The 26546-nt window shown below is 39.0% G+C and overlaps 1 protein-coding gene across 3 annotated transcripts in view; it reads right to left on the minus strand.

Moving 5' to 3' along the window:
• The window catches only part of LOC127569028 (ras-GEF domain-containing family member 1C-like), a 132046-nt gene extending 105787 nt beyond the window's left edge, over positions 1 to 26259 (minus strand). The window contains exons 1-2 of one of the 3 annotated variants that reach the window (XM_052013288.1): positions 26199 to 26259; positions 2744 to 2856 (exon numbers count right to left, since the gene is read on the minus strand). The gene's annotated coding sequence lies outside the window, so the exon portion shown is untranslated. Of the gene's footprint in view, positions 1 to 2743; positions 2857 to 26198 lie in introns of those variants that run through there. The other 2 variants (XM_052013293.1, XM_052013292.1) reach the window with 2 other exon arrangements.
• Between the last annotated feature and the right edge of the window lie 287 nt (positions 26260 to 26546).

Genomic DNA, 26546 nt, shown 5'->3' on the forward strand with positions numbered 1-26546 from the left:
AGTAATAGACAATCAAACATGATTAAAAACATCTGCCTGCATTTATTTTCTCCATAAGTGTATTAGAATATATGAGTTTCAAAGTAAGAGATCATTTGCATTAAACAGATTGTTTTAGAAATTGAAAAGTGGCACCAAATTAATTGCAATTCTGGCAGCAATTGTATACCAAACTTCATGTCTTTCAATGAAGAATACCAAGTTGATCCTCAGGTCTTGGTCATAATTCTTGTTTAATTTGAGTGTAAGTAAGCTGCTCCAATGCAGTTGAAAAACAATAAATTGTAGATGCTGGGAATTTAAAATAAAAGCTGAAAATTTTGGCAAGGTCATTTAATTAAAACATCAATTATACTTCTTTCCACAGATGCTGCCTGAACTGCAGAATGTTTACAGCATTTTGTGTTTTTAATTTTAGCTAAAATGTAGCTCAGTGGTGAGAGCCTAACCAATTTTGGCAGGTGTCAAGGCCCACAGCCAATAACATAAGATGTGGAGCATGGATAGGCAATCGCCAAGAGTTCCAATCAATTTAGCAGGTATCTCATTAAGATGAGATCCTTATTTTCAATATGAATCATGTCTGTTGAACATCACAAAACGCATACCATAAAAAATACTAGCTGCTGAAGGAACTCAGTGGGTCAGATCCTCCACAGATGTTGCCTGACTGAGACTAAAACCTTGAAGCCATTGTTATCGTGTACAGGTAAATTAATAACAATTAAGGTTTAATGTTGAATACATTTGTATTCTGGGCCTAAAACTAAAGCATCAGTTTTACTGCACTGCCAATCAGTATAGATTTCTCCAATGAAGATTATGTATTTTTTCTTCAAAGACAAAACAATTAAATATTAGGAAAACAATCTTCTTTGTATCAAGAGCCTCAAGTAATTTTGGATTATTTGAAGTAAAAAACAGAAAATTACCTTTCATAAATTATATTTACTAATGGTCTCTACAGTTCATTCAAAATGTTTGGTTTTATTTGGGGTGTAATTTGTATACGAATACAATTGTAACATTTCAAATTCCTGACCTAATTCCATAAGATTAGTCAAGTGAATCAGTGCAAATGGTGATCTAAAAGCATGTATAATAAGAAAAACTGCATGTATAATTATCACACACATATTCTATTATGCCATATTTTAATTTTGTTCTCCTGTTCTGGAGAAAAAAAACGGCAAACCTTTACTAATCAGAACAAAACAAAATTTGCATATGCTAGGAATCTGAGTATCAACAGCGTTCCACTGCACCTGCTGAGATACAAACGAGAGATTGATGTTGGAAGACATCCAAATTCTAGGCAGTGAAGCAGAACATCACGTTAAAAATATCTTTTCTTCCTACACCATCTGCCACTATTAGCCTAGTCAGCACAGATGTAGTAAAATAACAATTCCACGTTGTTAGCATGTCCTTAAAAAAGACAGTAAAGCTCAACTCAGTAAATACTGTGGCCAAAGAATGGAGCTGTACATAGCAATTATTGTCTTGGAACTGATGTAATATTCTTTCCCATAATACCCATCTCACAGAATTTTATACATACAAACTAAACACACAAAAATGCAGGGCTGCAGGACATGACCAGCAGATCAGACTATGCTGGCGGGGAGAAAATAACCGAGCCGATATCACAGATCAATATCCTAGCCCATTGTGAAACACAGAGAAAGTGAGTTACTTGAAGTTGCAGAATTCAATATTAAGTCAGGAAAGTTTCAACGTAGGCAAGCATAAGATTGTGGCTGTCCTCAAGCTTGTGGAACTGTGCAAGAGGCCGCAGACAATAGATTAGAATGGGAATGGGATGGAAAATTAAAGTGGCAGGCAAATAGAAGCTCTCCTTCCCAGTTCTGACAAGGGGTCTTTCTCTTTCCACAGATGCTGCCCGACTTGTTGAGTGTTTATTTCCAATCTACAGCGTCTGCAGTTTTTCTAATTTTTATATACATCAGTATGAATTGGCTTGACTTAATTGATTTGATAAAAATCATAATTCACTTCTTTACTAATACCATGAAAATGCCGAATATTGTCATTGCTAACATATCGTACCATCAAAATGGAACATTTAGTTAGGTTCAGTGCAGGATATAAGCCATGATTTTACAGACAAGTTATGATTGTTTAGAAATAGTTTAATGGAAACAACAAATCTATTAGAAGGTTTTCAGATTACAATTGTAAAAGCATTTTCATGTTTTCAGCCTACTTGATGAGCTAACCTACTACTTAATTTGACAAAAAAAGCTTACTGAGCTACTGAAAGGAAAAACAGCAATACACCTACTCCTGTCAACTGATGAACAAACTAAGGCTGTAGAAAAACCCCGCAATTTGAATAGCTACAATCATCTCATCAAAAGGTAGCTGGGTGGATGATACAGATCCAGCAGGCTGGAAATATTTCAAAGGCACCAACACTCACAAGGCTAGGGATTTGGATCAACAGAAAATCATTTATGAGTTGGAGTTGAGAAGGAACTCAGAAGAAAATTCAATACAGTCAGTATGACTGGAAAATTGCAAATTCAAAACTGTCAAACTGCCAAGATGGCAACAATAATTTTAGTCAACAGTAAAAACCTAACAGTAATATTTTCAGAGATGCAATTAGAATAGAATTTGCAATGTGTACAATCTGAAAATAATCACAAATGTGGATTTTGAGAGAACATGTCCAGCACGCCTCCTAAACTGAAATTCATTGAGAAAAATCTTCACTCACATGGGGCCTCCTCTAAATCCAAGGTTCAAACATACTGATTTCTTACGCTGACTTGTTTTCCACATTAGGACGTCTTCTTCCATCAAAGAAACCATAGCTGGATTGAAAATTTACTGTAAGGGACAAGATATTGCTCCATGTTATAACCTTCAGTTGACACTCAAATGCCAATGTAATAACTCACAATGTTGAGGATGGCAAGGAATCAGAATGTAATTGAACAGATATGGTTCACACCTTATTCACATAACACAGAGTATATGCAGGTAGTAGACATACAGAGATGCACAGAATGTGCAGAATGCTTTGCATACATTTAAATCCAGGATCCTATTGCCAAGCCTCCACACTGCGTCAATGGTAAATTATGCGACCCAGTTTCCTGGTCTCAAAAGATGAAAGCTATCCAGGCATTTCATTTAGATGTTCTAATCCCTTCTAACTAGTTGGAGAGCAAGCAACCAGGTCCCTCCCATTTTCTAGTAGATTCCATTGGACTTCCATCAGAGTTAGGATGGAACATCCCTTGCAGAATTTTGGGTCCGTTTAAAGTATGAAGTCAGTTAATTTCAATTGCCATGAGATTACAGTATCAAATAATTTGCTCCCAGAATCCTAAATTATAATGTAAAGGGAGAGCAAACTCACAATAGTGCTATGTCTTTCCCAACCAAGTGCCATCCAAAAGCATTTCACAGCCAATGAGGTATCTTCAAAGTGCTTTCATTATGCTATGTAAGGAAGAACAACAGCCAAATTGCTCACAGCAAGGTCTCATCAAAAAGCAATGAGATAACTCATCTGCTGATCTGTTTCTTTAAGGGGTTTTAGTTAAGGACAAATGTTACTTGGGACAGTAAAAGAACTTCTATGCTCTTTGCATCTTCATGGGATCTTTCACACCACCACAGAGTCCAGGTCATCTGTTGAGTAGACCATTTGAAGTTGCTGACAATTCTGATACAAAGAGGTGAATGTGAGTTGGTATTGGTCAGTACCACATACTGGTAAGTAAATGTTTGGCCCAATTAGGAAAATTAAATCAACAATATTAGTGGTACAACTTTACCAGTAAGAAATTTAAGTTATTTTCACCTCTGGGTACATAACAAAAACTTCAACATGGATTATATTCCTGTATTTCTGGAACAGTGCTTGAAATCATAACCCAGAGGCGAGAGCGTTCAGTCATCCAAGGCTATGGATGTACTATACCAAACACACTGATCACTGGCTGATAAAACAGAGTACATACAGTGAATAAATATTTTAGGAATCACTTGGAAACTAAAGCAGTAACAAACATGCACAGAGGCATTGTATTTTGCCATCTAGGTGAAGACAAAGATGAAGAAAACACGATTGGTTCTGGAAATAAGTTACAGAAATAATTTAGTGGCACATATATAATAAATTAAATTTTCAGAGTGCACAAGTTCAAATCTCACCAGGGAGCTGGGGAATTTAAATTCAATTAACTATACAAATCTGATTTTTAAAAAAGTAGTTTCATGAAACCACTGGATTGCAAGTTTCTTCAGTTAGATCCAGAAAAAAGAGAGTGCCCTTTTGTACAAGTCAGCACCAGGATGTAATAAGGTTCATCATGGTGACACATCATCTGATCCTCCAACCCCAAAATATGCAGGCAAGGGTAAGCTCTTACTATTAGCACAGCACTCACTAAAAATTGCAAATATACGTTCACAGTGGCATAGCTGGTAGAGTTGCTGCCTCACAGCTCCAGCAGCTAGGGTTCGGTCCTGACATCAGGTGGTGTCTGCGTGGAGTTTGCATGTTCTCCCTGTGACTGTGTGGGCTTCCTTGGGGTGTTCCAATTTCCTCCCACATCCCTAAGACATGCAGGCTGGTAGGTTAACTGGTCATTGTAAATTGTCCAGAGTCCATAAGTGAGAGGTAGAATCTGGAGAGTGTTGATGGGAATGTGGGGAGGATAAAATGGGATTAGTGTAGGATTAATGTAAGTGGAGGGTTGATGGTCGGCACAGACATGGGTGGCCAACTAGGATGTCTCTGTGCTGTATCAGTCTTTGACTCCATGAAATATCACTGGTAAATGATGCAGAACATTTTAAAGTAGTTAGCAAGAAAGCTTCAAAAAAATTTCAAAGGTGTATTTGTTCTACAAAATCAAAACAGTGCAGAAGTCATCAAGTGGCAGAGATTAAAGCAAAAACAAAAGCCCAAAAATCTACCAAAGGCCCAACTAGCTCTCCCTTTTAAATTGTTGCTTGCCCTATCAAGCATCGATCACACCACCAGACTGCATTATGAGGAGGTCTCATTTGAAAGGAGTTGTAGGCTCTAAATCCTACACTTGATTCCCAGGCACCTAACATTCAGGAGTGCTTCATGGCTGCAGTGCTTCAGACCTCTGTGGCTGACAATTTGGGAAGCTGGCATCTCATGTGCAGCTCTGCTTTGAGTGTTTTCCTTTGTATCACTGTCCCCATTGTGTTTTAAACTGATGACAGTTCAAAAACTGTTTTGTAAATATGTTCTGAGCACCAGCTGAGAAATTTACAGTACTCAAGTCCTCAGTGAGGAAAAGCTGACAATATTGTTTCAAGATCTAAATATAGTCAACACATTTGACTTTCTTTAAACTGTATCAGATCATTAAATGCCTTCCTTCTTCCCTTCCAGCAACACAGATTAAACTTCTGGTAACCTCTGTTGGCAAAACAAATGTGCTGAAAGAAGGACAGAAAAAATGTCTTATGTAAAACATCAGTACCTGTCATTGATAAATATATTAAATGATAATCTTTCATATTGACCTCATTTGCTGATTGTATTTCATTTTCAAATGTATCTGGTTGCAAAGAAAAGTGACATCCAGAGCCAGTCCTTTCGTAGAATAAGCAGAGGTTAATTTTATCTGAAAATTCTCTCCCATGATCCTTACATTTTGCAGGAAGTGTCCTCAATGCCCTCTAATTTTTATCGGTTGTTGGCTCTTGTGGAATAGGAGAACAAGGCTACAAGCATTGTGCTTTTTAAGATCATAGAATAAGAAATTCTCAGCTCCACATTACAAGGATATGTCGTTTAATACATTGATTTTCTTTAAACAAATCAGTATCTGGGGAATGATGTTTAATGCTGTGAAGGGAGTTGAGGCTGAAAGATACTTACTTGCCTTACTTCTAACAGGTTTCAGTATCAGGTTTAGGAAGTCAGTTGAGTATTTGATATTCTGATATATTCCCATGAGTATTTACACTGCATTAGACTATGTTATGCTACTTCACTCTGAAATACTGCACATCGAGGTAAAATGGGGAATTTGTTGCTTTTACTCTTTGAAAGCAGTTGGACCTGATCTTTATTCTAAATGCTTTATGCACTTCATATTAATTATAATCAAATCTCTTACTACACTGCATACATCCATGGAACTGTGCAGTACAAGTTTCTGTTCACCTGCTCATACTCAGCTGGGCCAGATGCAGAAGGACATCCAACTCTCACTGACATTCAGAAACATTTAAAAGCCATTAAAATTGAAGTAAATACCTAAAACAAAAATGATTATAAACTTTTAAAAGTTAATTAAAACTCATAAAAGCATTGTAATAATTAAAAATATTAAACAAAATAATGAACAAATAATTTACCATCCCCATTGCCTCATAATCTGAAATCTTGAATCCCCAGTGAAATCAATGTTTTCCAAGTTACTGCACCAGGTTTAAATGGCACAAGATGCAAGAGGCAATTCCCTCATCATAACGCCAGGGTTTCCCAGGCATTGGACTGCAGGAAGAATCCAGCAATGGATCACACTAATAGATCTGTCCTCCCCCACAAATGCATCAATGAGATCTGGACTCACAACCCTGTGTGCATTAGTCCAGGACTACTTCAGTTTGAATATCCAAACAATTGCCAGGCTCAGCTGGCAAAATTTGGCCCAAAGGTGCTTGGGCCTATTGTGTGAAAGAGTGCTATGATACAAATGGCATAACTGCTGACACATTTTTCCCAAAAGTATCAGTTACAAATCTGCAAAGGACTCTCCCAAACATAACCTGGGCTGCTGCTCTGAAGACTCCATTTATGCTTTCTTGTCAGGTTGCTGGTGCTGAGGAGATGTGGTATTTTGGTGCTTTGCAGCCAGTGTTCACTACTACAACACTATATCTTTTTCTACATGGTTTATTGAGACATCACCAAGGGAAATAGACCACAACCTTTTTGACCGCTGCTGCAGACATTTTCTTAACTATCTCGAGCCGTTACTGCTTATTGCAATGTAAGACTACTGTTTCCTTTTATAATACAACTACTTCAGACAACCGTGAATGAAAAAGAAACCTCAGAACCAAACCAGTACTGTCACTCTACTCCTGGCCCATCATACTTCACATTTGCATTGGTTTCCCTGTCCTTCACCTACTGGCTGTTGCCATGGTGCTGTTCTTTTATTAGCTCCTTCCAAGATCGCCTGCAAGGGGAATCCAGAGTGTTGTTGCTATCCTGGGCACATCATAGCAGTATCCACACATTCTCACAGACGATTTCATTAAATTAACTTGGCTGCATGAACGAAAATTAGAGCTTTTGCCCGGCTAAAATGGATTTCAGGACTCCAAAGTTTATCAGCTCTTAATTGTTTGACAATAGCCATAATCATATGGAGTGCCTTTTGTATCAGTTGTTTTAAAGTTATTTCTGCCTTTGGGGCCAGAAAGTGCGTTGGCATTATTTCCTTCCAGTTTGCACCCAGCAGTGTATTCCCTTGTAGACTCATTGACAGTTGGATTACTCAGATTAGGCTCCAGAGGATGCTGGGGCTGTTACAATGGTTTTAACAGAGCACATTCAAAATTCCCTATCCAAGCATCCTCTGGGCAATACAAGTGAAGGAAAATCTGAGTTTAATTGCTTACTTTTCAGAAATCACTAAACAAAAAATCCTGGTACAAACACTAGCCTAATTATTCTAGTATATTTCTGAAAGGTGCTTTTACACAACAGTGTGGAAAATTGTGCATGTCCTACCCATTGAAGAATGGGCTAACCCAGCTAATCAACAACTCCCTCATTAACATGTGACACATGGAGTTATCAATCAGGGCCAACAATAATCTGCTGATTGATATTCTGCCCTAATTCTACCAGAACAGCTTGGTCAGGGATTTTAATCACAGCCTTGATCTGGATACAAACTGAATGTCATCGATCTCAGTATTTAACCAGTTATAACACCAAGTTGCCACTTGCAAAACTGAGATTTATGAGGGCCAATCATAACACGAATGCTTCAGTCCAACCAACTTCAGCTGCATCTTTAATTACTTACTTTCCATCATGTCATAAAATGCTGTTCACTGATGATTTAGCTGTGTTTCACTCCATTCACATCTCCCCCAGTAATAAAACATATTATGCCAGTCTACAGCTCAACCTGAAAAACCTCCAAGCTTGGAATGGCGAGTGATGACAACTACTTCTATTTAAATGTACTTTTATTTGTAAAAGAAAATGTTCCAAGGCACTTTATAGAAATAAAGGGAAGAGTGCTGCAGAGTTAATAAAGCAGAGATTAAAACTGGTGGTCAACAGCTTTGTTAAAGAGGTGGGTTTTGACGTTCTTAAAGGACGAGGTGGACCTGGAGAGAGATTTCTCATTTGCCAAAGTTAAGACTACAGGCACTAAATTACCAGGAAAAGCGGATAAGAAGCTAGAGGTAGAGGAATATTGACAAGGAGTGAACAGCAAGGTACATACAGAAAAAGTGAGAGGCAAAACCATGCAGGATTTGAAACACCCAAATTTGTGGGAAAGGGAAGATGATAGCTAACGTAGAAACATGAAGGTGGGTGAATTAGGTAAAATAAAAGCAACAGAGGAATAGGGTAAACAAAATCTGGAATTTCAGCAGCAGATGGGCTGATAATGTTACAAGATAGAACCAAAGGACAGGATAGCAAAAGCACAGCCTGGGGCTGAACAGGAAGCAGGGAGCTCCCGTTTGAAACAGACTCTAAGATAATGGCCAAGGAGGATGTTAAGTCAGTGGAATAAAGTGTGGGATTCGTAATGAGGGCCAAAGTCTTTCTGATTAGCTGGAGAAAATATTACAGAACAATTTGTCTGAAAACATAGTGGTCAGAAGCTAGTGAAGACGAGGAGTTGGACTGGGATATTTGTGGAGAGTGAGCTCATGTTATTACAGTGATATCAATTAGGGCAAATATGTAGACATGGAAGAGGAAGAGACATTGGAGTATTCAGAGATTGCTGGAGTCATTTGGGCTATGATTATACAGGTTGCTGGCTGAAGCAGGAAAGGCCTACCTTAACATGAGCTAAATTACAGAGGGGAAGCATTCAGTGGATGGCTTCCCTTGTCAAAGATTTCTGAGGTTAACGTGAATGAATAGGATTACTGCAACATAGTTTGTGAATTTGGTTGGGGCTATTTTGATGGAAGAGGCAATGATTCATTAGATTTGTTGGTGAAGTGTGTTCTTAAAGTGGAGAAGACTGTGGACCCAATCGAGTAGGCTGCCTTTTCCTAGATGGTGAAAAAATTTTGAGTGTTGTTAAAGCTGCATGTGATAATTATGTCCTGCTAGCTGCCACATACACTCTTAGCTTGCTTAACGCTCGAGATGTGTTTTCTGGAATGTGAGTGCTAATAGAATCGACAATCAAGAAGGTCATAGTGTTGCTGTACTGAGAACGTGGTGTGACCCCCTGCCCGATCATCTGCTACACACTGCAGTGCTGAGATACTGGTTGAGGGCTTTGCGTTTTGTTGGCTCGTCCACAGCAATAGAACTGTTAAAGTGATCTGGTTGCCGCGCAGCTCAGTGTCAAGTGAACCATCTGAATGTATGTGAAATGGCTGCTTCAGATGTGGAGTATTGGGCGGGTCAGTGTGGATGGTTTGGTTACTCAGCTTCAAGATGTGGAGCTCAGCTGCACCCTGGCCAGAAAAATGAGTGTGGCCCATTGATGGGGACCAGCAACATCTGTTGAGTGTTTATTAAAAGCTGGATGCTACAGTCTTTCTCATCGCCTCCTGCTGGATGTGATGGGGAAGCTGCTGTCTCCCCACATCATTGAAAGAAAAACTGAAGATGCTGGAAGACTGAAATAAAAGCAGAAGCTGCTAGGAACACTGAGGAGGTCAGGCACTGTCTGCGGAAGGAGAAACAGAGCTAGCTTTTCAGGTCAAAGAGCCTTCATCAGAACCTGGAGAGAAAGAAAGCCAAGGTTGTAATTTGAAAACCAAAGCTGTAATTGGTGTCTCAAATCCTTATTTACTTTGGGATTCTCTTGTTCCCAGTTTTGAAGAAGGAGCTTAAACCCGAAACGTTAACGCTCTTTCTCTTTCCATGGATGCTGCCTGACCTGCTGAGGGTTCCCAGCATTTTCCGTTCTCAATCTCCCTCTCGTTGTTCTCTGAGTGGCCACTGTGCTGACCTTATCCTGCAAAGCAGCAGCCCCCCACAGGCAGATGTTGCACATGACCTCCTTGGATTATTTCACATGAAGTTGTGCAGTGATGAAATCACAAAGCTCCTGGCCCAGTGACACTCAGCCAAAGCCAATGTCTTTTTAAAGTGCAGGTGGATTTAATGGGAATGGGGTAGTACGAAGAGCCGGCAGGTCTCTCTGGCGAGCACAGGCTGGAAAAGCAACAGTCACAAAACTTGACTTGGGAAAGGTGGATATGGCACAGCAGCAGGAAGGTTACAGCAGCAGGAAGGTTGGTTTTTTTTTTGCCAAGGGTTAAATGGTTCTGTGGATCAACAGTTTAGAGTCTCTCATGGTGATGATAAAACCCATCAACTCCTTGCACTTCTCGTTGGAGCTGGTGGGAGAGCAGGTGTGCAGAGGAAGGGACTGAGTACAGTGAATGAAGCCAAAACAAATTTAGTGGGGGAGAAGCTTGTTTCAACCCAGCTGGGCATTTTAATTACTAATGTAGGAGCTTCTTATATTTGTATACCCTTCTACAAAGCAGCCAAATATGTATATAAGATAAGATATCTTTATTAGTCACATGTACATCGAAACACACAGTGAAATGCATCTTTTGCATAGAGTGTGCTGGGGGCAGCCCGCAAGTGTCACCATACTTCCGGCGCCAACATAGCATGCTCACAACTTCCTAACCTGTACGTCTTTGGAATGTGGGAGGAAACCGGAGCACCCAGAGGAAACCCGCGCAGACACGGGGAGAATGTACAAACTCTTTACAGACAGTGGCCAGAATTGAACCTGGGTCACAGGCGCTGTAACCCCTACACTATCGTGCCATAATAATAAAATAGGCTGAAATGTCCAAAGGGGCAATCTGTGTGTGGAGCCAATGGATGTAGGTAACGTTTTAAATGAATACTTCCCACCTATGTTCACTGAGAAGGACATTGTAGCTGTAAGTTAGGAAGGGGGTCTTGTTAACGGTAACTACTCGTCATTAAAAAGGTGGCAGTATTAGATGTCTGAGCAGGCTTAATGGATGATAAATCCCCAGAGTCTGGTGAGATTTATCTCAGGCTGTTATGGGAGGCAAGGGAAGAGATAGCTGAGGCTCTGCCAGAGATTTTTAAATCTTGGCTAGCTATCGGTGAGGTGCCAGGTGACTGGAGGATAGCAAATATGCTGCATTTATTTAAAAGGACAGAAGGAATAAACAAGGTAATTACAGTTCATAGGCTACAAGTCGATATTGATGAGTTGGTAAGATGAATTTAATCTTGAAAATTGTGAGAGGAGTGATTTTGGATGAACTAATAAAGGCAAGGCATACACAATAAATGGTAAGGGGGGGACATAGTGTATACATCAAAAGATTCCTGAAAGTGCGGCACAGGTAGATTGAAGGCGTATGGGATACTTGCCTTCATTAGCTCGGGCACAGAATACAAGAGCAGGGAGGTTATGATACAATGTTATAAAGCATTGGTTAGGCCACAGCCAGAGTACTGTGTGCATCTCTGGTTGTCACACTATAGGAGAGCTTACAGAGCAGATTCACCAGCATGTTGCCTGAGATGTAGCATGTTAGTTATGTTGTTATGTTTAGTGGGCTTCTAAAGAATTTATCCCCCCAGAGAGTGGTTGAAATCTGGAATGCATTGCCTGAGGGGTCCATTAGTTTTAGAACGTCAATCAAAATGTCTTTCTCAACATTTAAGTATCAATGCAAGCCTGTGAATTGCCACAGCATAGAAGCTTTGGGCAAAATGCTTGAAGATAGGATTAGTATCAATGGCTTCTCGATAGACAGCATGGACACGGTGGGCTGACCAATCTGTTTCTGTGCTATGTGACCATATCCTAGATCTAGCATACTACCTGAACTTACCACCATGGTACCTGCCCATGCACACCAACCTGTTACAAATGACTGAGCACACCCTCCATATACAAGGGTCCTCCTATGAAGCAGAGTGGGCCACGAGCAGCAAGAAGCCCTGTGGTGACACGTTCTGAGAACCGTCTCTCTGGAAAGCTCATGTGGCCGTTTGACAACTTGCAACCACCAAAGACATTTGGCTGATATTTTCCAATGACTCTTTAAAAACTGTTCAATAGACTTGCAATTTTTTAAAAAATGATAAAGTTAAAAAAAGACATTTAACTTAAAACACCCTGTCATGTTTGTTCTTCATCAAGAGACAAACTTCGCGTGGGTTTAACATCTGAACATTTATTTTTAAAAAAACAGGCTGCAACAGACAGGCTGGCTTGCTTTCCTGCTCTTTTACAGCCACTTCTGTTCCCCCATGTGACCCCTTGCATTGCCTACTGGGAACTTAGTTCTTTATTATAACTACATAACAACACATAACAACACATACCCTAAACCACTAGACATCAATTAAAAGCTGTAGGCCAGGTGGTGGATCCACGGAGACCTGGAAGGGTAGTCACGGTTAGTGTAACGCTTTACCGTGCCGGTGACCTGGGTTCAATTCTGGCTGCTGTCTGTAAGGAGTTTGTACGTTCTCCCCATGTCTGCGTGGGTTTCCTCTGGGTGCTCCGGTTTCCTCCCACATTCCAAAAGACATACAGGTCAGGAAGTTGTGGGCATGCTATGTTGGTGCTGGAAGCGTGGCGACACTTGTGGGGCTGCTCCCAGAACACACTATTGCAAAAGATGCATTTCACTGTGTGTTTCGATGTACATGTGACTAATAAAAGATATCTTATCTTAAGTCAGCTGCAGTGTGCAGATGCAGAAGGTGCTAAAGCTGGGACATGAGTGCATCTGGCCACTTAGCCCATCTGACCACTCGCCATCATTGCTGGCTTACTTACTTCTTCCCCGTTCAATGGGGTTTGCCAACCTTAATTTTTTTGTAAAGATAAGCCTCCCATTGTTTTTGTTTATTTATTGCTCTGATTTCTCAGGGAATCCCACCTTTGATATCATGAACCTGCCAAGGTGTATCAGGGTCATGTCGAGGCTGGAGCTGCACGGCTGCTGAACGGGATTGTGGCTGTGGAGACGGTGTCGGTGCAGGGAAGATCAAGTGTGATTTGGCCCAATCAGATAAAAGGAAAATAAAGAATAAGGAAGTCACTTAATTTTATACTCAGGCTCAACAACTTCTCCCCTCACAGCAGCCAGCTGCTGTGTACAGCTGAGGGACCATTCCCCAATCAGCATCGTCTGACCGCTGCCATTCGGCTCAATGACGAGCCAGTAGGACTGGCGGTCAGGTCTACCTCTGGCTTCTGCTGAAGAGTAAGCAGAGATTAGCCGACAACTTTATAGAACGGCTGGCTAATGTTATCAGCTGACCCATACTAATTAATTGTACTGAAGCCATGAATTTTAATCTTTTAGTTTGAGAATGTCTATCAATGCTTTGGGATTAAAGCAGTCTGATTCTGTTCCACCAGCATCATAGTGTTTTTCCATATACACTAAGGATACCTTACATTGGGTGCAACAGAGCAAAAGAACCCTACTTCCTGAATTAAACCTTGTGAATTATTTGAATGAAGTGATGAATGTATTTGCTGCTGGAATTATATTCTGTGTTATCATATCGCTTTTAGCAAGGCACAAAAGCATTTACATCCATCATAAAAGATACCTTTCTAAAATGGCTGACTTTCCTAAAAACACAGAACTTTGGAAACAACAGAAGTATGCAACTCTTATAAGGTATAAGATATCTTTATTAGTCACATGTACATTGAAACACACAGTGAACTGCACCTTTTTTTTGCGTAGAGTGTTCTGGGGTCAGCCCGCAAGTGTCGCCACGCTTCCGGCACCAACATAGCTTGCCCACAACTTCCTAACCTGTACGTCTTTGGAATGTGGGAGAAAACCGGAGCACCTGGAGGAAACCCACACAGACATGGGGAGAACGTACAAACTCCTTACAGACAGCGGCCGGAATTGAACCCGGGTTGCTGGCGCTGTAATAGCGTTATGCTAACCGCTACACTACTGTGCCTGCCCTGCTCTTGAACACTTACTTAAATAATATTTTCATAACCAATATTTGCAGTTAAATTTCATGGTGTAATAGAACTAAAGCTTAACTTAATAGGTGTTAATGCACACTGTTGCATCCCACTTTTTACCATTATGATACAATTGCCAGGATTTGCAGAATTATAGAGATATGTATTATATTGACATTCAAATAATATGTATGGCAAAAAGTCACCTTATTCATATGACCTAGTGTACAGACCTTAAGATACATGAGGCATAAATCCTTTACATATTCCACTTACACTCTGCAATTTAAATGAGAGAGTTTTGTCTGGCACCAATTTCACCTCCAAATTCCAACTACCATGTCAGAAATAGTGCCAGACAGACTGTGAATTAGAAGCTTGCAAATTACCCAAGAATTTAAGGTCCTTTTTATGTTAAGCATTTCTCGGCAGCAAGATAAACACCATGAGCTCACTGCTTCAATGCAATTGATGTTATTTCAGTAACAAAAATTCTTATACTAGAGCACAAATAAAAGAACACGTGAAGATTACAGCCAATTAGCATTAAAATAACTGCATCTAATATGCTTTTGAAATTGCAAAACAACTGTGAATTAGATATTCTAGGGCTTTAAAATAATGAAGCCCTTTGAAGTCTGGTGCTTCTTAGGCATACAAAAATATACCAGGAACTGAGTAAGCAAATTCTACTCTGAAATAAAGTACAAATGAAAAGTAGAAAGATGATACATCTTTTGTACTTCATTGACGCTAAAATAGACAAACCTTGGATTTTGCTTTTCAGATCACTGTCAATAATGGCATTTCATCAATTATTCAGTGAATATCCTATAATCTGAAAATGAGACACAGTTATTAAGAATCTTTGAAGAATCTGCAGCAGCAAGCATTAATTACAGCCACCGTCAGTAAATAATCCTTTTAGTCTTCACAGCACATAAATTAAAAAAGCAATTATTCATATTAGATGCAATAAGACTTCTATCTTGATAAACATCAAAACTTGAAAAGCATTAAAACTCCAAAGACAAAATGCGATTGCAGTAATTGATCATATTTTATGTGGAAAAATACTGTGAACACATTTTAGATGAAGCTGACCAAGTAAGAAGTTCATTTTACACTGATTAAAACAGTCATGGTGATATAACCTTGGCAACAGCATGCCAGTCATAATGTCAGTGGTAAAGAGAAACAATAATTGGGGCAAAGTTAATTGACACTAAAAGGTATGGACTGATAAATGCAACTAGTGTAGATTTGTGCAAGGCAAATTGATCTGTACACCACATGGACATTGGTGCACCAACAACATTTTGATCATGGGCTTATTTTTACAAACTTTGGACACTGCTGCTTCATCTAAATATCCTCTTGGCACATCTTTAGATAGTGCCTTATGCAACAGATTTGTGTGTGAACTGGTCAGCGAGCAACTTCAATCAAAGCTGTTGAGCACACATAACCTATTATTTGAACTGCCGTGTCAATGGAAATGGCATCCAAGAAAGTGAAAAAGATTCATCCACCAAAAATGACTTGTATGGCTGCAGTCAGCGAGCCATAGCAAAGACCACAGCTATGAAACCAAGTTCAAAGCATACTGGTGAAACCAGTTCAGCCGGCTGATATCATTTCAATGCCAGCATTCACCTCAGTCTTGCAACTAAGAATGGATGAGTGTTTCAGTTGCCAAAAGGTATGTATATTTCATCAGACTACAGATCCAAAGATAGTACAAGGAACAAACACAAGTTCAGTGATAATTCAAAATGACAACAGAGAAAACCACTTAATAGTTCATTCAAAGAGGAACTGGGATTGTCCAATACCACACCACATACAGTAACAGACTTTCCAGTAAAGCTTTGATTAACAATCAATGCTTTGACATACAAATTAATACTGCTGCAAATCCGTCAATAATGAACCAAGAAACCTGCTCTAGTAAGTTCAGCTAGTACTGTTGAGGAGAAGCACTATCCAACTGTGAACATACTTAGAGCAATGTTTCGGAGACTTTGGGGAAAATATCATGCACAGTACAACACAGCAGACAGCATGTACAGCCCCATCACTTTTACAAGCTATGAAAACAGGCCAACTTTAAAGGGGAAGGGCTGGCTGGGACAACTCGGACTAGATTGGAAGAATGTTTACAGCGATGACGTTTCAAAGTCACACCTTGACACATTGTTGGAAAGGTATGACAATACACACATACAGGTATGCATCAGACCAGATGCAAAGCTGGCCCATTGCATCTCGTGTACCTGTATGAAGGCTACAAAGTCACACAAAATTAAATTGTAGACAACAAACAATATCTAATACACAAGATTAACATCATAAAACTGCAGATGCTGAAAATCCAAAATAAAATTAGATAATGGAATATTAGACAGCGTCTTCAGAAAGAGAAATAGAAGTTAATATTTCAGCTGAGGATCATTAGTCTGACCTGAAAAAGAGAGAAAACAAGTGGGGGAGAGAGGATAGGACAAACCATGATCCAATAGGGTGAAGTCAGGGTTGCTATGGGGATAAGATGTAGCTAAAATCATCTGGTTAATAGGTTAATGAGGAAGATTAAAGAGAGAGAATATGAACAAAGGAATATCAAAGCTCTGAACAGGAGAGAGAAATCTGTGCCATACAGAGTTGTAGGAAATGATAACGGAAGAAGAAAAATGGAGCCAATATTTCAGATGTATGACACAAGAGACTACAGATGCTGGAACCTGGAGCAACAAACAATCTGATGCAGACCTGATGGTGGGTCTCAACCCAAAACATTGACAATTCCCTTCCTCCTCATGATGCTGTTCAACCTACGGAGTTCCTCCAGCAGATTGTTTGCTGCTACAGATGGATGACCTCCAGTAGAACAGGTCAGCTCTGATACAACAGAGAAGACAAGTAACATGAGATTGTATAATTTAACATTGACTCCAGAAGGCTGCAACAAAGGCTTTAATCTTCCTCGTTAATTTATCAACCAGATAATTTTAGCTACATCTTATCCCCATAGCAACCCTGACTTCACCCTATTGGATCATGGTTTGTCCTATCCTCTCTCCCCCACTTGTTTTGTCTCTTTTTCAGGTTAGACTAAAGATCTTCACCTGAAGCACTAACTCTATTTCTCTTTCTTGAATTGTTCCTCAAGCTTGTGTTGGGTCTCATTAAGGCATGCCATTCCAGGACTCACTTACACAAGACATGGATGTGGAGTTAACAGGATCAAAAGTACTCATAAAATTGGACCTCTCCCAAGCATACACACGACTGGATGTTGATAAAGATAGTCAGCAGTGCCTGACCATCAACAGGCAAAAGGGTTCTACCCATAAATAAGGTCACCCTGTGAAGTCAATTTTTTGCCCAAGATTTTCCAGGCCACCATGGATAAACTTGTGCAAGATCATTGCCTGAGTGAAGTGAAGAATTTGTACACCTTGGTCTGAAGGCTGATACCAATGGAGTACAGTTGGTGAGAGAAAAGTTAGAGGCCATCAATAAGCAGAGATTAATATAGCAGCTAAAAATATAGCAAGAGTTGAATTCCTAGGAATGATATAATTTAACGCATGACTTCTTCCAGATCTAGTGATAGTACTCTCATCATTTGTTAAAAACAGATGCAAATCAAGGAGCAAAGTGTTTATGATGAATGCAAGAAACGCTTAGCTAGCAAACCTCTCCTTATGATTCATGCATGAGTTGAAAGTGATATGTGATGCAACAAGTTATGGTGTGTATGCAGTAAATAACTCATAATAAGAAACACAGTAATATGAAATGACTTTGGCCAAACTTCAAACAGAACAAGCAAGAATAATCCATATAAAAACCATTGCAAGAAGCTTAGTGGCTGTGCTTGGACTGTGACCTTCAATATTGATAAACAAATGCAGTATTTGGCAAAGTTGTGGGAACAATCTATCAACAACTTCTTTGCTGTCATTGTCATGTTTCCCAGACATTTTCAGGGAGGACTATAGGCTTTTGTGAAAAAGGCAATGACAATTTTCTGGTACTCATTGATAGACATTTGGGCAGCACAGTGGTGCAGTAGTTGAGCCGCTGCCTCACAGCTCCAGCAACCTGGGTTCAATCCTGCTCTCCAATGTCTGTGTGGAGTTTGCACATTCTCCCTGTGGCTATATGTGATTCCACCCGATCTTCAGTTTCCCCCCCCATCCCAAAGATCTGTGGCAGGTTAATTGGCCACTGTAAATTGTTGCTGGTGTAGGTGAGTGGTGAAATCTAGGGAGATAATGGAAATGTGGGGACAATAATATGAGATTAGTGTACATAGGATACAGAACAGCACAGCACAGGAACAGACCCTTCGGCCCACAATGTTATGCCGAATTAATCAAACTAGTAATTAAAAACCTCCTAAACTAGTCCCTTCTGCCTACACAAGTCCACATCTCTCCATTCTCTGCATATTTATGGGCCTGTCTAACAGCCTCTTAAACGCCTCTATCGTATTTGCCTCCACTACCACCCCTGGCAGAGCATTCCAGGCACACACCACTCTCTGCATAAAAAACTTGCCCTATACATCTCCTTTGAACTTGCCCCCCTCACCTTAAATGCATGCACTCTAGTATTAGTGTAGTTGAGTGCTTTATGGTAGTCATTGACTCAGTGGACTGACAGGCCTTGTTCCATGCTCTATGACTTCGACATTCAAAAGTAACTATCTTATCAGAGAAGCCATTGGGGCTTGCCAAGCATTTGGTTGAGAACTGGCAATGACATGGTGGACCAAATGCCCACCTTTTATCTCTTAAAATATGAAATAAAATATGAAATATGAAAATGCATTGGTGAAACATGTGGATTCATGTGTCACTCCTGAATACCATACCGATGAGTTGAGATCTTTTTATGCATGTCATATCTTACCCAAAGAGTTTATCTCTGACAAGGAACCTCAGTTTTGATCTACTCTGTTTACAAACTTCATGAAACAGAATGGTATCAAATACGCTTCCTTATATCATTTTGCTTCAAATGGAGCAGTTGAGAGATCAGTGAGAATAGTTAAGAAAGTTCTCAAGAAGCAAGTGTTGCAGAGATAATCAAAATTCAGCAAGGTATATTACTTGACCAATTCTTTGTCCAGAACTCCACACACTACCACTGTGTGTACATCTATGAAACCCTTACAGGTTGAGTTGGTAGTAAGGAAGGCAAATGCAATGCTAGCATTCATTTTGACAGGACTAGAATATAAAAGCAAGGATGTAATGCTGAGGCTTTATAAGGCATTGGTCAGACCACTTTGGGAGTATCGTGAGCAGTTTTGGGCCCTATAGCTAAGGAAGGATGTGCTGGCATTGGAGAGGTTTACAAAAATGATCCCAAGAATGAAAGGGTTAATGTATGAGGAATGTTTGATGGCTCTGGGCCTATACTCGCTGGAGTTTAGAAGGATGAAGAGGGATCTCATTGAAACCTACCAAATATTGAAAGGCCCAGATAGAGTGGACATGGAGAGGATGTTTCCAGTAGTGGGAGAGCCTAGGACCAGAGGGCACTGCCTCAGAATAGAAGGACGTCCCTTTAGAACAGAGATGAGGAGGAATTTCTTTAGTGGGAGGGTGGTGAATCTGTGGAATACATTGCCACGGACATCTGTGGAGGCCAAGTCATTGGGTATATTTAAAGTGGAGGTTGATAGGTTCTTAATTAGTAAGGGTGTCAAAGGTTACAGGGAGAAGGCAGGAGAATGGGGTTGAGAGGGAAAAATAAATCACCCATGATTGAATGGCAGAGCAGACTTGATGGGCCAAATGGCCTAATTCTGCTCCTATGATTTATGGTCTAATATCTGGTAATAGTGTGGAATTTGCCAGGAACTCTTGACTGTAGAGAAATCCACTATAGGAAATGCTGCTTTGCTTAATGTCAGTTTTTCACGAAAAAGCATTGTTTGTTAATTTAAATCACAGTTATGTTGTAGCATCATGGAATCTGAATGAGAGAAAATGCTGAGATGTGCTGATTAAAGAAGGTATGTAATTTGGACGTTGTGCCAGAATTAAAATCCGAACTCTGGGCATGATCTCTCCCAAATAAGAAAAACGTTGTCTGCTAAGAGAGCTTTGAGATTCAATTGAGATAGTACACAGTAGAACAAATAAAAATACCCAAGCCAGTGGGTTTTCAGGCTAAGAAAGGAGATAATGGAGGGGAAAGTTTGCATTCTGTTTTGTGGACCAGACCAGTCAAACGTAAAGTAGTTATTGATCACAAGGAGAGAGAATAATACCATGCCATAAAGACTCAAGGAGACCTTAGACAAAGCATTTACTACAGAACAATATTGAATCCTGCCTAGGAATGAAGCAGTTGAATGTTACAGGTTCTTTACACATAACCAGGATTAGGGAAAATCCTTTGACTGTCAGTAGTAATTGCTGTTTCACAGATTTGAAGGATTTGCTCATCGAAGATCAGATTATTTGTGCAATTTGGGAATCCAGACTGAGGAAAAGGCTTCTATATGAGTAAAGTACTTAAAGACGTGCAGAGCTGCGGAACTGTTTCGAGCCTGACTAGAGATGTTGGATGGCCAATAGAACAATCTGCGGTGAACTGGGAGGTTAAAAAGCAAATCACTGATGAGGCAACTTAGAAATTGTAGGTCTTGTAGATGGCAACCCAAGCAAGTAATGTCCTGTGTTTGTGAAAAAGTACACACAATATGGATTGGAAAATCATTGTAGAGATCATGCATTAAAAAAAGAGGACATTGGAATGAACAAGATGAGCCATGCAAGGGCAGAACCAGATTCAGAGCACTCTATAACAACAATGTACCTGGCACCAAAACTGTTGAAAGAACACTCAGTGAATGGACCTACACCAAGATCAGTGGCATTTTAACTTAACTTGAGAACAACATGTATTCTCCTCCCAAATCACACTATCAATCTTGACACATGCAGTTCAAACCAAGAAGGCATGTGCTATTGATGTAAACAAAGACTGCAATAAATCTGGTTGGGAGATTCTGGTCTGCTGCAATGAAATCCGTATCACAGCACTGTTAATTCTTTGAAGGTGATGACCAAAGAATCAACAGTGGCATGATACAGATTTCATAGCGGTAGACCAGAAGGATATCATAATTATATTTGCAAGTAATACTGTACAGTATATGGGAATGATAAAGGTACCTCTTGACAGAATCATGAAGATTCTTTCAACACAAGCAAACTATGCAACTCACAGATGAATATGCAGATGTCTCCCACATAGCACGGAGCCAGAAGTGTAAAAGAGTGTCAGAAATCAGCTGGAAGATTTTTTGCCAAAGTAAAGCACAAATTGACACAATAGTTATTTTGGATGTTTTTTTTGGTTTTCATTATTAAAGGAGGATGTAACATATATGTCATATGTAACATAGTTGGTACCAGTTTAAGGATTACAAACATATGAATTGAGAGAATAAGTAGGCCACTTAGCCCCTCAAACTTGCCCTGCCATTGAATAAGGTCATATCTGATCTAATGGAAAACTGTCCACTGCGCATGCTTATCTACCCATGTTAACCTTTCACCCCCTTATTTATCAAAATCTATCCCTGCCTTAAAAATGTACAAAGACTCTGCTACCACTGCACTTTGAGGAAGAGAGTTCCAAAGATTCACAAAAAATATTATCTGATGGCACTAATCATAGATTTTCCCACAAGAGGAAACATAATCTCTACCTCTATCCTGAGAATTTTGTATGATTCATTTGAGTCTCCTCTCACTCTTCTAATCTCTAGCAGATACAAGCTGAGCCTGTCCAACACTTCCCCATAAGACAACCCAGTCATTCCAGATATTGGTCTAGCAATGATTCTCTGAACCGTTTTCAATGCATTAACATTCTTCCTTAAATAGCCCTTTATAGCAGAAGCACGATCTGCCTACTTTTATATTCAATTCCCTAGAAATAAACAACATCATTGTTAGTTTTTCCAATTACTTGCTGTTCCTGTATACTAGCCTTTTGCAACTCCTGCCGTAGGGCAATCAGAGCCCCCTGCACTTTCTCACCATTTAAGTAATGTGGTTCTCTTTTTTTTCCCACTTTTCCTGCCAAAATGGATAATTTAATATCTTCCCACATTATACCCCATTTACCAGATCCTTTGTAGCCTCCTTATGTTCTCTTCACAACTTATTTCCCTAATTATCTTGGTATTAGGTGCAAATTTAGCAACCAGACCTTTGGTCCCTTCAAGTTATTGGACCAATGTGGAACTTGCCAGGAAGTACATCTGCCTATGCAGCAATGCAAAATGTAATTTTTTAAATGAGTAAAGTACCTTTGTTTATTTGTTTAAACTGCCTGTTATCCTCCAGTATCATAGACAGCAAATGAGTGAAGATACTGAGACACTCACAGATACACACATGTACACTTTTTGGCATCAGTTCTTGAACAACCTCTCTTTCCTCAACTGTGTAATAGACCTAAACATAAGCGGCTCTTTCACTAGACAGGAGAAATTTAATGAATGACCAGATAAAGGATATTATGGTTACAACGTTCAAGTTCAAGGAATAGTGATACACAGAGGAATGGTAAAGAGAGGGTATAATTGTAAAAGTAATTAAGGATAAAAGATTTTTAAATGGTTTGAATTTTTTGCTACAAAGCAACTTCTGAACTAGATCTCATAAATTCTTCTTTTACAAAAGAAAAAAGATTTTTGCTAGGAATAATATAGTGCAGGACCAATTGGGAGAGTTGTATTTGATAAATGGTTGAAAGAGAAAAGTACCAGAGGAAACTTGTTTGTCAAATGCCCAGTTTGTATGCTGCAAAATTCACTTATTGAATGCTTTGTGCCTTCCTCATTTCACAATGATGTGCAGCAGCATAGTTAATGCAGCATTCAATTTACATCACTGCTCAAGTTCAGTCAATGCTGCATCAATAGGCACGACAAACGGAAACAGATTCCTTTGTCATGCTGAGGATGCTCTGGAATTTGCTCAGCTTGCAGTATGGGCTAAATTCCAAAGCATGAGTATCACACAAATTATATTCATGGTCTCTCTGCACAGTATTCAGCCAACCATTGTACAATAAAAATAGGAGGCAGTATTACCCCAATCCAGAAATAACAGCCTTTAATTGTTGCTGCCTGTCGTGATGAGAAAGGAATTAGCTGTTCATTGCCAGTGGCATTAGTGTTGTGTTACTTACTTCACGCTTCTTACATAAAACGCTATGAGAAAAATCGGCAGCACTGTGAGGTAGTGAGGGTATTAACAAACTTAAGTCTTGCAAGTCTAAAATGAACTGCTGTGTCTTTTGTGAAGTTAATGTGTTAATGGACCCTGACCATTATTTACACTTTTTCTACATGTTATTGCAGTTATTTTAAAACACACTTCTTTTTGGCATAAACTACATTTGTCAATAGACTACTTCTGGCAACAGGCACTACATGTTTCATCAGAATAAAGGTTATGGTGCCCAGCTTTATATAATTTGGTGAACTAGTAAAAGGAAGATAAATCAGATGTGATTTTCATAAGGAAATTACAGTAATTAGAAGCGTCATCATTCAAAACAAAGAGAGGTTAATGAAGAATATTCATATATTAATTTATATCTCCATTGGAATAATGAACGTTCCCCTACAATTTTAGTACAATTAATCTTATTTATACAAACTGTCTTGTAGCTTATCTTTTTCATTATTTTCCATGGTTTCCTAAATATTTATTTAATTGATTCACAAAATTAAAAAACTGCACTGAAATTTACCAAATTCTTTGTCAATATGGAAATGTCATTTATGATGCAATAATCATGGCAGTTTTTACACGTTTTGGCACAATCATAAACACATCTTTAGAAAACATACTTCCACAATCCATTGAAAGTCGAAACTACCTTTTTAAGACTACAGATTACAAATTACAAGCAATGTTCAAAATATATTTGTAAGTTGGAACAGGAATTGGTTATACCAGAATACAAATGTATTTACATATTTGACTTTAAGAGGGTTCCACACCCATTTCAGTCTAATAATGAAGCTGATTCTGGCTCAAAGTCATTTTATTTGGATAATCCATGAAATATCTCTTTGTAGTTCTTCCTTTCAGGCATTCCATGTCAATTTTTAGCAATTTTTTTAGTATATTAACACTGCAGGTTTAGCATTACTTCTAAGCAGTTTTAAAATTCCATGAAAATTAAAATTGAACCTTATTCCTGTGGAACAATGGCTTAGGTAGTAGAGCTATTATCCCTGAGCTCAAGCATCCTGCATTGAAGCCTGACTTCCAGTACTATCTGTGTGGAGTTTGCATATTCTCCCTGAAACCACTTGGGTTTCTTTCAAGTGCTTTAGTTTCCTCCCACATCCCAAAGACATGCTGGTTAGTAAGTAATTACTGCTGTAAATTGCCGCAAGTGTAGGTGAGTGGTAGAATCTGAGATGAGGAGAGCTCATGGGAATGTGGGGTGAATAAAATGGGGTGACTGTAGGATTAGTGGAAATTGGTGCTTGATGGTCAGTGCAGACTTGGTGGGCCAAAGGGCCCAGTTCTGCGCTGCATCACTTTGTGATTCTAGAATTGGAACACAACTGGATTCAATAAAACCCCTGATGAAAGGAGTCTTACGCCTGAGTTTGATGCTAAGTAGCACACAATTTCAATCAGGTAGCCAACATTACCTATATATTGCACAATAAATATTTTTCTGAGATTGAGAGTTTGAAGGGATGGTTGTGGTAGTGTGGGAGAATGAAGGATGGGTTTTTGGAGGAGCTGAAATGAAACTAAAAAAGGACCATAAAGGAGTTATGTTTTTTTAAAAATAATTATGGATTTTCACTTCAACAATTTCCCAATTCTCAATGTAACCTGACATTTCTAAGGTATTCCAGTCACATTTACGGAAGGCTCACTAAGTTAAATAAAATGTGGGTCTTAAAAAGTCTTGCTTTGGGCCTAACAATATGAACACGTTCCAGCAGATCAAAGCCCATTAAAATACGATGGCAGAAGGAGACTTCTGAACATGTGCAGAAGCAATCAGTTGGCAGTTAAGTGGGAGAATTTCATTCAAGACAAAACAAATATAAATCTGCTTATTATAAAAAAAAGTACTTTAATAAAACTTGTAAAAATGTATGTTTAATTCCAAGAAGGATAACAAAGCTCAGTAGCTAAGATTAAGTGAGTCAACTTCCTTGCAACCATTGCTCATGGGAATAACATGTAATTTTTCATTAGTAACTAAACAACTTTACTATTGCCATTAAAATCAGCTATAATAACATGCACATAAATAAGCCTGAAAAACCATCTTGGAATATTGAATCAGGTTATGCACAACGTGAAATCAGTATCAGGTTTACTATCACTGGCATATGTCGTGAAATTTGTTGTTTTGCAGCAACAGTACAGCACAAAGATATAAAATTCCTATAAATTACAAAAATAAATATATAGTGCAAAAAAGAGGAATAATGAGGTCGCATTCATGGGTTCATGAACTGTTCAGAAATCTGATGGTGGAGGGGAAGAAGCTGTGGACACGTGCTACTCAACCAAAGAGCAGGAAGTGGAAAATAACTGAAATGTCAAAAGCCATCAATACATAATGCATGTCTCATAAACATAAAGTTAATAATCTACACCAGAAAAATAATTTGAAACCTATTCTGAAATACTTTAGGTCAAGTGGAAGTGTGAGGGAACTTTAATTAAACCAACAAAGGCTGTAAAATACATGATGATACAAAATAGTTTCAAGTCTATAATTTTTTTATTATTAGGCAAATACATCCAGACAAGGCATTCCTCATATTGCATACAAAATCATAATTCTGTTAGAACTCTTTAGATTTAAGGTCATCCTAAAATGCTATGCAAAATACCTTTGCTTTGTAAGCATACCCAAAATACTATGTTTAGCTTATTGACAACCTACCTCAAATGGTGGAGTGCAAATCTTCATCTGAAGCATGGAGCTGAGCTTTTTTTGAGAAAAGAAGCTATTCATGTACATGCAGCTTTCGTCTCCAAATGGAAACTGCTGCACTGCAGGCTCTACTGCTCCACACAGAGGTCAAGATATGATCTTCCAACTGCAATAAAAATTTCAGAATTACGCCTCACAAATCCTTCAATCTCTTCTAAATGAGTTACAGAAGAACATTAACTCTTTATCTTACCTGGGTACTTGTGTCATTGACTATCAAGACGATGCAGACCATTAGAATAATGATTGACTTTTAATGTACCAACCATTTGAGTCTCTGTTGATTACATTATCAAA

The sequence above is a fragment of the Pristis pectinata genome, chromosome 4 (assembly GCF_009764475.1).
Source record: "Pristis pectinata isolate sPriPec2 chromosome 4, sPriPec2.1.pri, whole genome shotgun sequence".
Taxonomy (NCBI): Eukaryota; Metazoa; Chordata; class Chondrichthyes; order Rhinopristiformes; family Pristidae; genus Pristis; species Pristis pectinata.